Genomic DNA, 12,533 nt, shown 5'->3' with positions numbered 1-12,533 from the left:
TGATAGCGGGGTGTATATGTGTATGTGTGTATATATATGTGTGTGCTGTTCTAAAGTAAATGCTCAAAGCACTACATCTCATAACAGCATACTGCAGTGCTCTGGGCATAATTATTAAATATTTAGCACTTTAAATCTTCAGAACATTTTACCAAAATTGAGTAATTAGTTGATATGTTGTAGTATTTACATTGCTATAGAGAACCATATTATATTGCTGTTCACTTCCGCATTTACTTCAGAGGACTGCAGGCATTTTTCTAAACAAAAAAGAAATCCGTATAATAAAAGGAGCCATTTCCACTTTCTTAAACATACAGTAACTTTTATCTAAGTATTGCACAAAACTCACAGTTAAACAAGATGTTTCCTATTATTACTACTACTCATTATAGTATCAGTATTATGGTAGTTCCTAAAGCTCCTGCTAAGATCAAGGGCCCATTGCACTAGGCACTCTACACACACACACACACACACACACACACACACACACACACACACACACACAGAGTAAGATATGGCCCTGTGCTGAACAGCATGTCCTGCATTGCGATTCATGCAGGTAGACTGTAGTGCCTGCACAGAGCCCCATTAAAATCCATGCAGACAGAGCAGTCTGCCCATGTGGATCACACAGCAAGATCAGGTCTAAAAACAGAGAGATAGACACTGAGCAGAAGAAAGGGATATAACATACAAGCAGAGTTATCAGAGGGATGATCTGCAAAAGTCATGTAAGTTCCACAATCTTCTGTTCGTTCGGTTTTATTCCCTAACAAGTTTGTCCAGAAACCTAAGATCAAAACTTGATCTGATCTGGTGGGAAAATTCCTCCATATTCTAAACATGTACTGTAATCACAACTCAAATTATATCCTTTGTAAATAAACTAAGCCACAATATTTGCAGGAGCACAGAAATCATTGCTGAACACTCCCCTGCTAGTTCAACGTGCTATTTCCCAGCGCTGTGCTGAGTGCTGACAAGTTTGATGATGGTAGTACAACTAGCATGGATGTGAACAAAAGGAGCTACGCGCGCTCATTTCATAATTTCAGTAGGGATGCAGTAAAAGCTATCACCACCGAGCCCCTCCCTTACCACAGTGTCTGTCTAATGGAAAAGGACAAACTTACCGGCAAGAAAAATAAAGTTATTTCCTTTACAAACAATAGCATGCTATGGAACCAGAATGACAGTCTTACACTCATCTGTGGAACGTTCGGAACGCTGGCACTATAATTAATCTCAATGGAATGTGAGAGTTCTTCTTATTCCTGACAACATGATTCAAATAGAAATTAAAGTAATGAAAGGAGAAAATTCCAAGGGGCACTAGACAACAAAGAGAATTGAGAGTAGGGCCTTTCACCTTCTAGCCATGGCTTCAAACCAAGTCCAGGGCAATCTGACCTAGATCAGTTAGCTGCTCAGTGGTCCACATGAAATGCATTGTTAGTCTCAGTCCAGATTCCCCATAAACAAAAATCAACATTCTAAAAACCACCATTACAATTAACATTCTTTAGCATCTTTGCTGGTGGACTCAGCAGAAAGGCCAAGGACCAAGTATACACAGAGAATGAATGACCCCTATAGCAATGTAATTTCTCTTCTGGATTTAGGCATATTGGCAGAGCAATGTTGAGAAGGTTCTACTGAAAAAAACCCAGGCTTAGCTCTGTTCTGTGGAGACGTACTGTCTCCAGGGCTTTCATTACAGCACCTTTTATCAACATTAAATTCACACCAGATTTTTAGTTAAAAACCTGAGATAGTCTTCCCTGGGGATATCTGACATGGCAAAAAAGCTGGTGGACAAAGCTGGACATGGAGTTTGACTGTTCAGCTTTGGTATTCATGCCCCAACCACAGATGGCTGATTCAGTGCTTCACATTCCAAGAGGTCCCCACCATAGCACTCCAGAGCAGTTCTGCACTTTCACTGGCACTTTGCTCCCTCTCAAAGTTGGCGCATGCATAACAAATGGACAGTTGGTAGACAATGAGACCAACCACTTCCTAGCATTCCCTGCCACGGTTCTGAACTGCATTACCGATTGACATTTTGTTCATGCAAAAAGATATTTATAAAAGAGAGGAACCCTGCTGAAATAGGGCCAAAATGATGCCTATCCCTGCACAGATGCATTAGAGCTGTGGTTTTCAACCTGTGGTCTGAGGAACCTTGGGGTCCATGTACAGCTCCACCTCTTAGAGGTATAATTTAGCCTATGGTGCTTTAAACAATATTTATACCAAAAAAGGAAGTTTCATAGAGCTTGCTAAGTAAATGCATCTGATCCACTGTTTTGTGGCATCCAATATTCAGGACAGATAGAAAAGACACCAAAATTGTTATGAAAAAAAAATATAGGCTTGATCATTTTGTCACAGTCAATATTTCCATTACAGCTCAGACTACAATAGCAGATTGTGAAACAGCCATAATTGTAGGGGAGATTTTCAAATGCTCAGGTGGGAGGTAGGCTCCCAGCTCTCATTTGTGGCTTTGAAAATCTCCTCCTATAGCAGTACTATGCTCTGCTACAACACCCTTAAGCTAAAGATCAAAGAGACTTTGAAGATACTAGGTAAATCCATTTTACAGATGGGTATCCTGAGTTACAGAAAGACTAAGGCTCAAATCAGCTAAGCAATTTCAGAGCTAAGATGCCTTAAAAAAAAAAGAACAGCAAGTGCATCCTAAAGTGGAACAGACTTAACAAAGGCATCCTGAAAATACAGCCCTCCCTAAACACTGCATAGTTACTACTAGACAGATTTCCAAAGGTGCCGAGCAAGTCAGCAGCAGGTAGAGTTGCTCAGCTCCTTTGAAAGTGAGGCTATAAGTGACTTGGCTAGGTTCATACAGCGAGTCAGCAACAGAGTGGGAAAGGAACAAGTATCGTTCTAGTTCTGTGACCTACCCTAATCCTGTGCTTCAGCTGCTACACAACATTCTGGTTAAATAAAAATGTGAATGCAAAGGGTCATATTTGATTGCTGAATCGGTTTTAGACCCACACTTTCAGGATGTGTTTGTTAAATCCATTCCATTTTAGGATGCATTTGAAATCTTCACATCTCCAAAATTACTTAACTTTCCTCTATGGGATCTATAAAATAAAACAAACTATGGAAATTAGGTAGGTATCATCATTTTAAGGTTATCCAGCCAGATCCTCAGCTGGTATAAACTGGTGTAGCTCCTCAAGTCAATGGAGTTACAACGATTTACACCAACTGAAGAGCTGGTCTGTAATGGTTTAAAAGGGGCAGATGCTATAGTCAGGGGGAAATAAATAGTTTTGTCATCAATTAGTATCGTATTGCCCTTTGCAGCAAAGTCTATACGGGTGGGGCTGTGAGGTAGTGGTTAGAGGACCAGATTGGGAATCAGAATGCATGGTTCTGTTACCCAGTTATGCCACTGACGTGCTGCATGAACTTGGGCAAATTCCATCGATTCTGTGAAGCTCCATTAATTAATGTTTGTAAGGGAAGATTGCTAGTGAAGAGTGCTATAAAAGACCAAAGTGCTATTACATTCCAGATTCACAAGCTTCTGTGATAGACTGGGAATACTGAATCCCACAAGTGACAAAATGATCAGCCTCAAATAATTGCAATCTACAAACAATTTCGAAATCACAGCTCCATAATATTTTGCCTGCAGCCATAAACTCATGAGGAGGATGCACAGGTTGGCACAATTCCTGCTGTCTTGGCTTTTGGAAGGCTTCCCTTCAGCTCACAGTGAGCTAGGAAAGTTTCCAGGGAAACCTCATGCCGATTAAAATAAATTAATTCTTTAATTAAGACCCTTCAGGGATACCCTATCTCTGGGGTTTATTCCACTGTCCCCCCGTCTGTTAGGAGAGGGAACCCAGCAGTATTTGGACATCCAACCAAATATCAGGCTTGCTAACTATTTTAGGGATACATCTCTATTCAGGACAGCCCTTAAGCAGATGGTGAAGGCCCACTAGATTTAAACTTGTGCACATGTTTAAGTGCTCTACTAGGTAGGGATGGATTTAACCATGTGTTTAAGAGATTCCCTGAATCAGAACCTAGGACAGAATCCAGGCAACATTTGGTGCCCAGTTACTGGAACCTCCTTAAATCAAAGCAATAAGTGAGATAACTATAAGCTTTATTGATCACATCTGTGCTGCACAAGCATTCACACACCACTGACTAAACTCCCAAAGTAATGTCACAGCATGCACTGAGTTCAGCCTGAAAATCTTGGAAAATCCTCTGTCAACAGAATCTACTGTGGGTTGTTTGAAAGTTTTAGTCAGGAATATGGAGGGGAAGACCACAGGATAAGTCATAGGAGCTGGGGGGAGAAGAGGAGGTCAGTTTTGGGTGGGGAGGGGAGCAACATTCAAGTACACTTTGTACACTTAACAAAAAATCTGAAATTTGGTGGAATTGCAAATAACAGCTTTTCGCAAGGTTCAAAACTACTTACATTAGGCCCCCGTAGCCCCAGAAGTCACAGCCCTAGCCTGTAATGCTCTCCAACTTCCAGTTCCCACAAGGAAATGTAAAAGTCTACCAGTCCTATTTTTGTCCCTACACACCAAGTCCACCGCAAGCTGCATGCACAAAAGTAGATATGTATTTTTGCAGAAGCGAAACACTCACCGAAGAAAATCTAGTACGCAAATGCAAAAGTAGCCCCAATCATAGGACAATCTGAAGAAGATGGAAATATGGCATTTTGCAACGGACTATTTTTAAATTGCTGAGACAAAGCGACACATGACCTGCCCAGTAGCTTTCAGGATAGCAAGATGGCTGACTTGGCTCAGCAGCCCTAGAAGGATATTTTAGAGGCCTGTATCCAAATCTCAGTCATTGCGTAAAAGGCCACTACTCTTCGACATGTAACAATATCACACAGTGCCAGGGCTTAGCTCCCAGCAGTGGAAGTATAATTCCAGTTATCCTAACTCCCTTTACCTGAAAATTCTAATTATCCAGATCTACAGTGTGTCCCTCATGTAGCTATATTTCACTTAATCATCCACTTATAACTCCTCAGTTAGCCTCTTAGCACCTGTTAGCGCTAATCAATGGCTTGCCATTTGGATAGCAGTAAATCAAGTAATTAATAATTCAGAAAAATTATTTTCACAGCGGTTTTTACACAATTTTGGTGTTTTAATAAACTTAAAGTTGTTTATTTTTATCCTTTAGCAAAGTATGAAGTATCAAAACTTCACCTCAAATAGAACTTCCATTTTACTGAATACCTGCTACTCCAAAAATTTTGGATGTCCCCCAGGCCATTCGAATAAGTGGGAGTGTACTGTGTCTGCTTGCCATCCAGTTTGCTGATCTCCATGTCACCCTCCGTGCCTGCCTCCCTGCTCTTCCTGTTAGACCAGTGGTTCTCAACCTATTTACCATTGCAGGATGCATATGCAGCTCTCTGTGGTATGTGTGCTGCATCCACACAGTTTATAGACTATCTGTATGGCCCTGAGGATGTCACATGGACTGCAGCTGTGTGCTGATTGGGACACAAGTGGCCCACAGGCTGGGGGTTGAGAACCACTGATCTAGACTTTCAAAGGGGTAAAATCTTTCTTCTTCTTTCCTGATGAGCTTATTTCACCAGTAGGTGGAGACACAGTAATTTGGACTTAGATAGCTATCACCGGGAGGCCAATAAGGAGAAACAGAAGGTGTGAACTACCTACAAGGGACATTTGCTGTCACTGCCCTGTGAAGAACAGGACTTCAGACTCCTGGACTCTAACTCTGTCACCACTGACCTCACTCCATGGGCATGGAATGCTTAGTCGTGTGGCTGCAGTGCCGTCCTGGAGCGAGGCTACACAGGTATTCCAGCTCGGCTCTTAGGTTGTGAGGAAGGAAAGTACCTCTGTCCTGCAACTGAGAAATCCCCTCAATCGGGGTGAGCAGGAATCTTTCCCAGGTAGGGTTGCCAACTTTCTACTCGCATGAAACCGAACACCTTTGCCCCACCCCTGCTCACTCCATCTCCCCACCCTCACTCACTTGCTCATTTTCATCAGGCTGGCTAAGGGGCTTGGGGTGCCAGCTCTGGGGTGGGGCCGGGGATGAGGAGTTCAGGGTGCAGGAGGGGGCTCTGGGCTGGGGCAGGGGGTTGGGGTGCAGGAGTTGGGGGGTTAAGAGCTCTGGCTGGGGGTGCAGGCTCTGGGGTGGGGCTGGGGATGAGGGGTTTGGGGTTCAGGATGGTGCTCCAGGCTGGGATTGAGGGGTTTGGAGGGTATGAGGGAATCAGGGCTGGGGCAGGGGTTTGGGATGCGGAAGGGGATCTGGATGCAGGCTCCAGGCAGCGCTTACCTCAAGCAGCTCCCGGAGGCAGCAGCATGTCCCCAGTCCAGCTCCTATGTGGAGGCGTGGCCAGGCGGCTCTGTGCACTGCCCTGTCCACAGGTGGTTCCCAGCCAATGGGAGCTGCAGAGCCAGGGCTTGGGGTAGGGGCAGCGTGCAGAGCCTCCTGGCTGCCCCTACATGTAGGAGCCAGAGGAGGCACATGCTGCTACTTCTGGGAGCCATGTGGAGCCATAGCTGGCAGAGAGCCTGCCTCAGCCCCGCTGTGCCACTGACTGGACTTTTAACGGCACTGCTGACCGGAGTCGCCAAGGTCCCTTTTAGACCCAGTGTTCCAGTCGAAAACTGGACATCTAGCAACCCTATTCCCAGGTGAAGGCCATCAGCTTCTGCAGAATCCAAGCTTTCATTTAAAAAAGAAAAATACATGGTAGCAAAAGTAAATGTTCCAAGTACAAACTGACTGGAACCAACGTAGTGATGTCTGCCTGAGTCTGCAGAGACAACCAGTGCTGCCACCTCTGTCAGCAGCCAAAGCTTAGGGGTAAGGTGGAGAGTTCTCTTGGGGGTGGGAATGGCAGTTGTTGCTTGGGTGGCTGCTGGGAGGAGTACATGCACTGGGAGGCCATCACATCCATCCCATAGAACAGGAGGCACTGAGTGAGGGGAGATGCTACCACCTGGGAAGGAAGTGCGGGGAGCAACCAAGCCCAGCAGAGGATGCTGCATGTGGGGAGGCCTCACCAATGCTACACTGGCAACCCGGCCGAGGATTAGTAAAGTGAACAGTATAAATAGGTTATTTGTTGATGGTGGAGCATATCCCGCATTCATTGACCTCTTTTGTGTGTGGTGCAGCACGACCTGATAGATTTCTGCATGGAGAGTGGCATTAATTGAAGACAAAGTTCAGCCAACAAGAGACCAGGGACACTGGGCCCAAGCAGCAGAGATTACCTGAGTAGGGGGAGACTGTGCAGGAGCGGGCATGGCTCTAGGGGACCAGTGGATTTTAGCCTGGTGAGCAAGTGTAGGATTGGGTAAAATTTTCCAAGCCCTGCCCCTGCACATGGGGTTTGATTCCATGTCCACTGAAGTCAACAGAATAACATCCATTGACTTCAATGGGCTTTGAATCAGGCCCATAGACCATGTTCTCTGACTACATGCAGGGAGGAAGATTAGGCCCTGCAACAAGGAAGCAGGAACTCTGCAGCACTGGAGGGCGAATTAAATCTCCCCCACCTCCCAATTTCTATCTCCTTGTTAATTTCCATGGTGGACTCATGCACATTTTTGATCCCATTACTGTAGCAATTCACAAGAAATCTACAGCAGCATAATCAGCATACTGCCAGTAATTAGAGAAATTAAAATAAACATAGCTCTCTGGAATGGACCTTATGCAAAGAAGCCCTGGGAAAAGATTAGCATCTCATTTCCTGAACACAGACAGCAGAGATTGTTTCAGTGACCTTAGTGATTTCATGGAGTTCAGTTCCTCCCTACCTCCTCCCTTTGGACTGAATCTGAATCTCCAAGCACTAGGGCAAGAGAGCCCTGCCCTCACCTCTCATTCCCTGCTACAGCGATTTCCCAGGCAAATGAAAACCAGAGGTGCTGCAGTTCAACGCAGGAGGGGGTGAATGCTTTTCCCCAGATGATTACAGCCACTGTTCTAATTATATTAAAATGCTACAGACAGCAATATTAATGCATTCAAGTGTTGTGAAAACGCAGCCAACGGAGGTCAATGATGTTGTCAAAAATGCCGTGATACGGTTGCATTATTGTCTGAGCACTGCAAAAATGGCTCAAATTAGCAAATACGAACTAAGACACTAACTAGCTAAAGCACACACACACACACACACAAATGTTGCTTCCCTCTGAGACTATTGCCAATATGTGGGAGAGAAGGACAGAGAAATACTGTGAGGGGAAAATACAAGGTAAAACTACAAGATATTATTGAGGCAAAGAGCTCAGTATAATTCTAAAAAGGTCATTTATATGAATAGTATGAGTATTATCTACAGATATGCTAACTATCCAGTGCAAAATTTCTAAGGGAGATAGCTCCAGAAAACTGTAGCACTGCACCTTGTGCAAAGGGATGTACAAGACCACAGAATCAGAATGGTAGTATTTTACACCCATTTTGCACTGATGACTACACAAGGCGAAAGGTAGTTGTGAACAGGCCAAGTGGCCCTAATGTATCAAGGCAGAAGGTAACAGGATTCATCTGCCTGATGTTTAAAAGAAAAGTATGTAGTATAGCGGTTGCCATGTCAGTCCCAAGATATGAGAGAGACAAGGTGGGTGAGGTAATACCTTTTATTGAACCAACTTCTGCTGGTGACAGAGACAAGCTTAAAAAAGAAACTCTCTCTTCCCCCAGCTTCGTTCGATAGGCATGTAACTGCAAAATGTGTCCATTATTGGGCAGGGCAGGGGGAACAGAGGTTCTTGCACCTTCCTCTGAACCATTTGTTACCGGCTGCTGTCAGACAGGATGCTGAGGTAGGTGGACCATTGGTCTGATGCAGCATGGTCATTCCTATGTTCCTAAATACCCAATTCCTATAGTGTCCATAACACAACGTATCAAAAAAGGCTTCAGAGATAGATGCCTTGTTTACAATACAAATGCTTTGCCAGTACAGCTATGCCAGCACAGCCCCCTACTGTAGGCAGAGCTTATGCTGACAGAAGGCGTGTCGGCATAGCACACTGCCTCTCCAAACAACAGCAGCTAAGCCAACAGGAGCACTCTTCTGTCAGCACAGTTGCGTCAACACTGGGGGTTTTGCCAGCACAGCTATGTGTGGTTTTTTCACACTCCTGACTGTCATAGCTATGCCAGCAAACCCCTGCAGAATGGATGACCACAGATCATTAACTGTAATCTGGCGTGGGGGAAATGAAGGTTTTAAGGTGTAATCTACAGAGGGGGAAATGGCTCAGATGGTGGCAGGGAGAGAGGGCTGCACATAGAGAGGGCAGTACAGTAAAAGAACAGGCGTGGACAGCTGCAGGATGGAGAGAGATTTCTTAGTATTTTTTTCCTATCCTTGCTCTCTGCAAAGTGGAGGAACTACTGCCATAAGGTGATTATGCAATCTCGCCTGCATGCATGGGAATCAAACCCTGAATGCCGATTAATGTTAATTGCAGTCATGTATACATGGTTTCACTGTAAAATTTCTGAAGGCCGTGAAACCGAGCTGCGAAGACAGAGAGAAGGATTGGCATCACAGTGTCTGAGGAGCTACACAAATCTCAAGCTAATGTGGGGCTGCACCCAACGACTCCTTCCCCACCATGTCACAAATGAGACAGCGGCACACAGTGGTTTCACTCTGCTACATTTCAATCTTCACTCCAGTACAAACATGCAATGTTACTGCATGCCCAAAGCATCCACAGGACTAACATCATAATTAAATTTCAGCAAGTGTTGGAGGGGCTTTCTTTACTTTTACTGGAGGGAGGAATAACTTCTTTGAAAAAAGTTAAGTTACAGTGCCGATTACTCCAGAGCAGGGGTCCACAAACGTTTTCATAGTGTGGCCCACATCTTAGACATTGTCATGTGGATATATCCCATCTTATTAGCAATCACATAATATCCGTGTGGCAGCTACAGCTATATCTTACATGGAAGAGTAATCTTAGGAAAGTATTTCATATGTTTTTAGCATCTTTTGACACTAACTAGCTGCTGGAAACCAAATGGAGAGCCAGAACAGGCTGAAATGCACCCCCTGAATTGCCACTAACCTAAGAAATTCTGAAATGTGGGACCCTTCTCAGTAGCGTTGAATGGCCACATTCTGATCTCAGTTATATCTGTGTGAATCTGGAGTAACTCCACTAAGGCAATGGAATTCCTCCAGATTAACACCAGTGGAAGTGAAATCTGAGCTTGGCCTACAGGTTTGTTTCCTAGCAGAATCACCCAAATTGGCTCCTCACCCCATCTCCCCAAAATCTCTTAAGTTGGCTCTCCGGTTGATGAGCACGTATATGCATATCTATTTGAAAACAACTTGCACCATGAAATACAGCAATTATCTTTTGCAAAGTCTGGCACACCCAAAATTCAAAGTAAGTGCCATAAGGAATTAAAGTAAAGCTGTTTATGGTCAGTCACACACAAATCCATCCCAGACCCAGACAACACGAGAAAAATAGTTGAACAGGCTCTTATGCCCTCCACAAAGGACAGCTAACACTCGCAACAGGCAATAAGAACACTGATAAGCAAGGGGGTTGAGGGTGGATATTTAGATGAACTTTTAAAACTAGGGAATCGAGCTGTGAGTGCCATTGTGGCATTTTCTTAAATAAAACAGTCCATAAATAGTGTGGTTGCCAAGTCTATGGATCCAGGTTTTACCCCATATTGGGATGCCATCTTTAAAAGTTTACTCTCCAGGAAAAAATGGCATTGACTTGCTGCTGTTACCTTGGCCATGACAATATTTTATGACTCTTTGGGCTCCAGCCATAGTTTGCAGGATGAAGGACAGCCAACCAAAATTGAGACAGTCCTGGGAAAATCATGATGAACGCTAGACATATGCCTCGGGCCTAATCTCATACCCCCTGAGCTGCAAACACTGTGACGGTAACACACTCCATCACAAAGTGTGCTATGCATTCTTCAACAGCAACTCCTCTGATCAATTTTTTAAAATATCATAGAGACTTTCCAGAGGGAGTTGAATCTTGTCCTCCCCAGCTTGAAAGAGAATGGCTACGAGGCAAGGCATGAGAATGGATAGATCCATTTAGGTGTCCATGAGAGCTGAATAGACTAAATAAAGATAGACACACACATACATATCCCATATCCACAAAGGTCTATCTCAAAATGCAATTATCCAAAACTTTCTTGATAAGCTAGTCCAGAAATGACATAGAAAATTGTTTGTTTGCCATCAGAAAACATCAGAAGGATTAGTAAGGTTACTTGCCCATCAGAAATCCCAGCAGAAGAAACTCCAAGGGAAGACTGTCCTAGCACTGACCTCCTCTACCATACAGAATCTATATGGAACATCAGTTATGGCCTCCCCTTCATGGTTAGCACTAATTAGCCATCTATCTCAACAAGAACAACATGAGGGCAATGAGGCCTGAAAAAATTGTGAAGATAAGAGGAAATGAAGACAATTGGTGAGGTTTCACTTGGAATACTGCAGATGATATGATGGGCTCTTCATTCTGAGAAGGATAAAAAATAGAAGAGAAAATACAAAGAAAAGGACAAGCATCATAAAAGTCAGAAGGTCCTGTCTTGCAAGTAAAGATTAAAGGAACAACTAAAAAAAGAGAAATATGACAGATCTCTAGACATTGCCAAAAGCAAATAATAATAAAGGAGGGGAAAGACACATTGGAAGTTGATCTAGAATGTATTTGAAGAATGGCAAGTTTACATAAGAAAACAGGAAAAGTGCCCTAGTAGTAAGATACTGGAATAACAGAGGAAGAGCCACTGAGAGAGGTCGAGGGACATCAAGGGAAGTGGCTAAAATATGATACACAGGAGGAACTGGCATGGGGTGATTTGTACTAGGCATAGGGAATACTGGCCTTGCTGATGTTCACAGGGTCCCTCCAGGCCTAACCTTTATTATTCTGTATCATATAAATAATCAGTTAGTAAACTACTGCAATGAGAAAGCAATCGAGAAGTAAATTAATCCTTTCCAGATCAATGTATCAATAATTTGTAACTGTTTACTTTTTCTAAGTAATGTTAACAACTTGGACAAGAGCCTGAGACAAAGTAAAATCTTTATTTCCCATAACAGGTGGTTCCCTCCAGCTCAGGACTGTGGATCTTGGCAGGACATTAAGGATCTTCAAATATGTATGTTGTATGTTTACACAGGCGGTCGGGTCTGGCACAGAACTCCTGTTTTACAAGGAAAAAAGATTTTCTTTCTTCTGTCTTTGAAAAGAGGCTGATGCTTCCTTTCCATACAACCTTTCTAGCAGGTATATATGACAAAAGGAGAGCAGGAACTGAATTCAACAACCTGGTCTGTGCTTCAGGGATGTAAACATGGTCAAGAGATGACTCTTTATCCGATGCTTTCTCCTCCATTAATGCTGCATGTGCTAATGACTTGACCATTACTAGTAACAAATCTGCAGTGTTCCTGCCTGAAG

General features: G+C 43.7%; 1 protein-coding gene across 5 annotated transcripts in view; it reads right to left on the bottom strand.

Moving 5' to 3' along the window:
- Positions 1-12,533, bottom strand: part of ETV6 (ETS variant transcription factor 6) — a 182,092-nt gene that overhangs the window by 121,894 nt on the left and 47,665 nt on the right. The window lies entirely within an intron of this gene.

The sequence above is a fragment of the Gopherus flavomarginatus genome, chromosome 1 (assembly GCF_025201925.1).
Source record: "Gopherus flavomarginatus isolate rGopFla2 chromosome 1, rGopFla2.mat.asm, whole genome shotgun sequence".
In the NCBI taxonomy this organism is placed as follows: Eukaryota; Metazoa; Chordata; order Testudines; family Testudinidae; genus Gopherus; species Gopherus flavomarginatus.
This window is presented reverse-complemented; position numbering and strand designations above follow the sequence as displayed.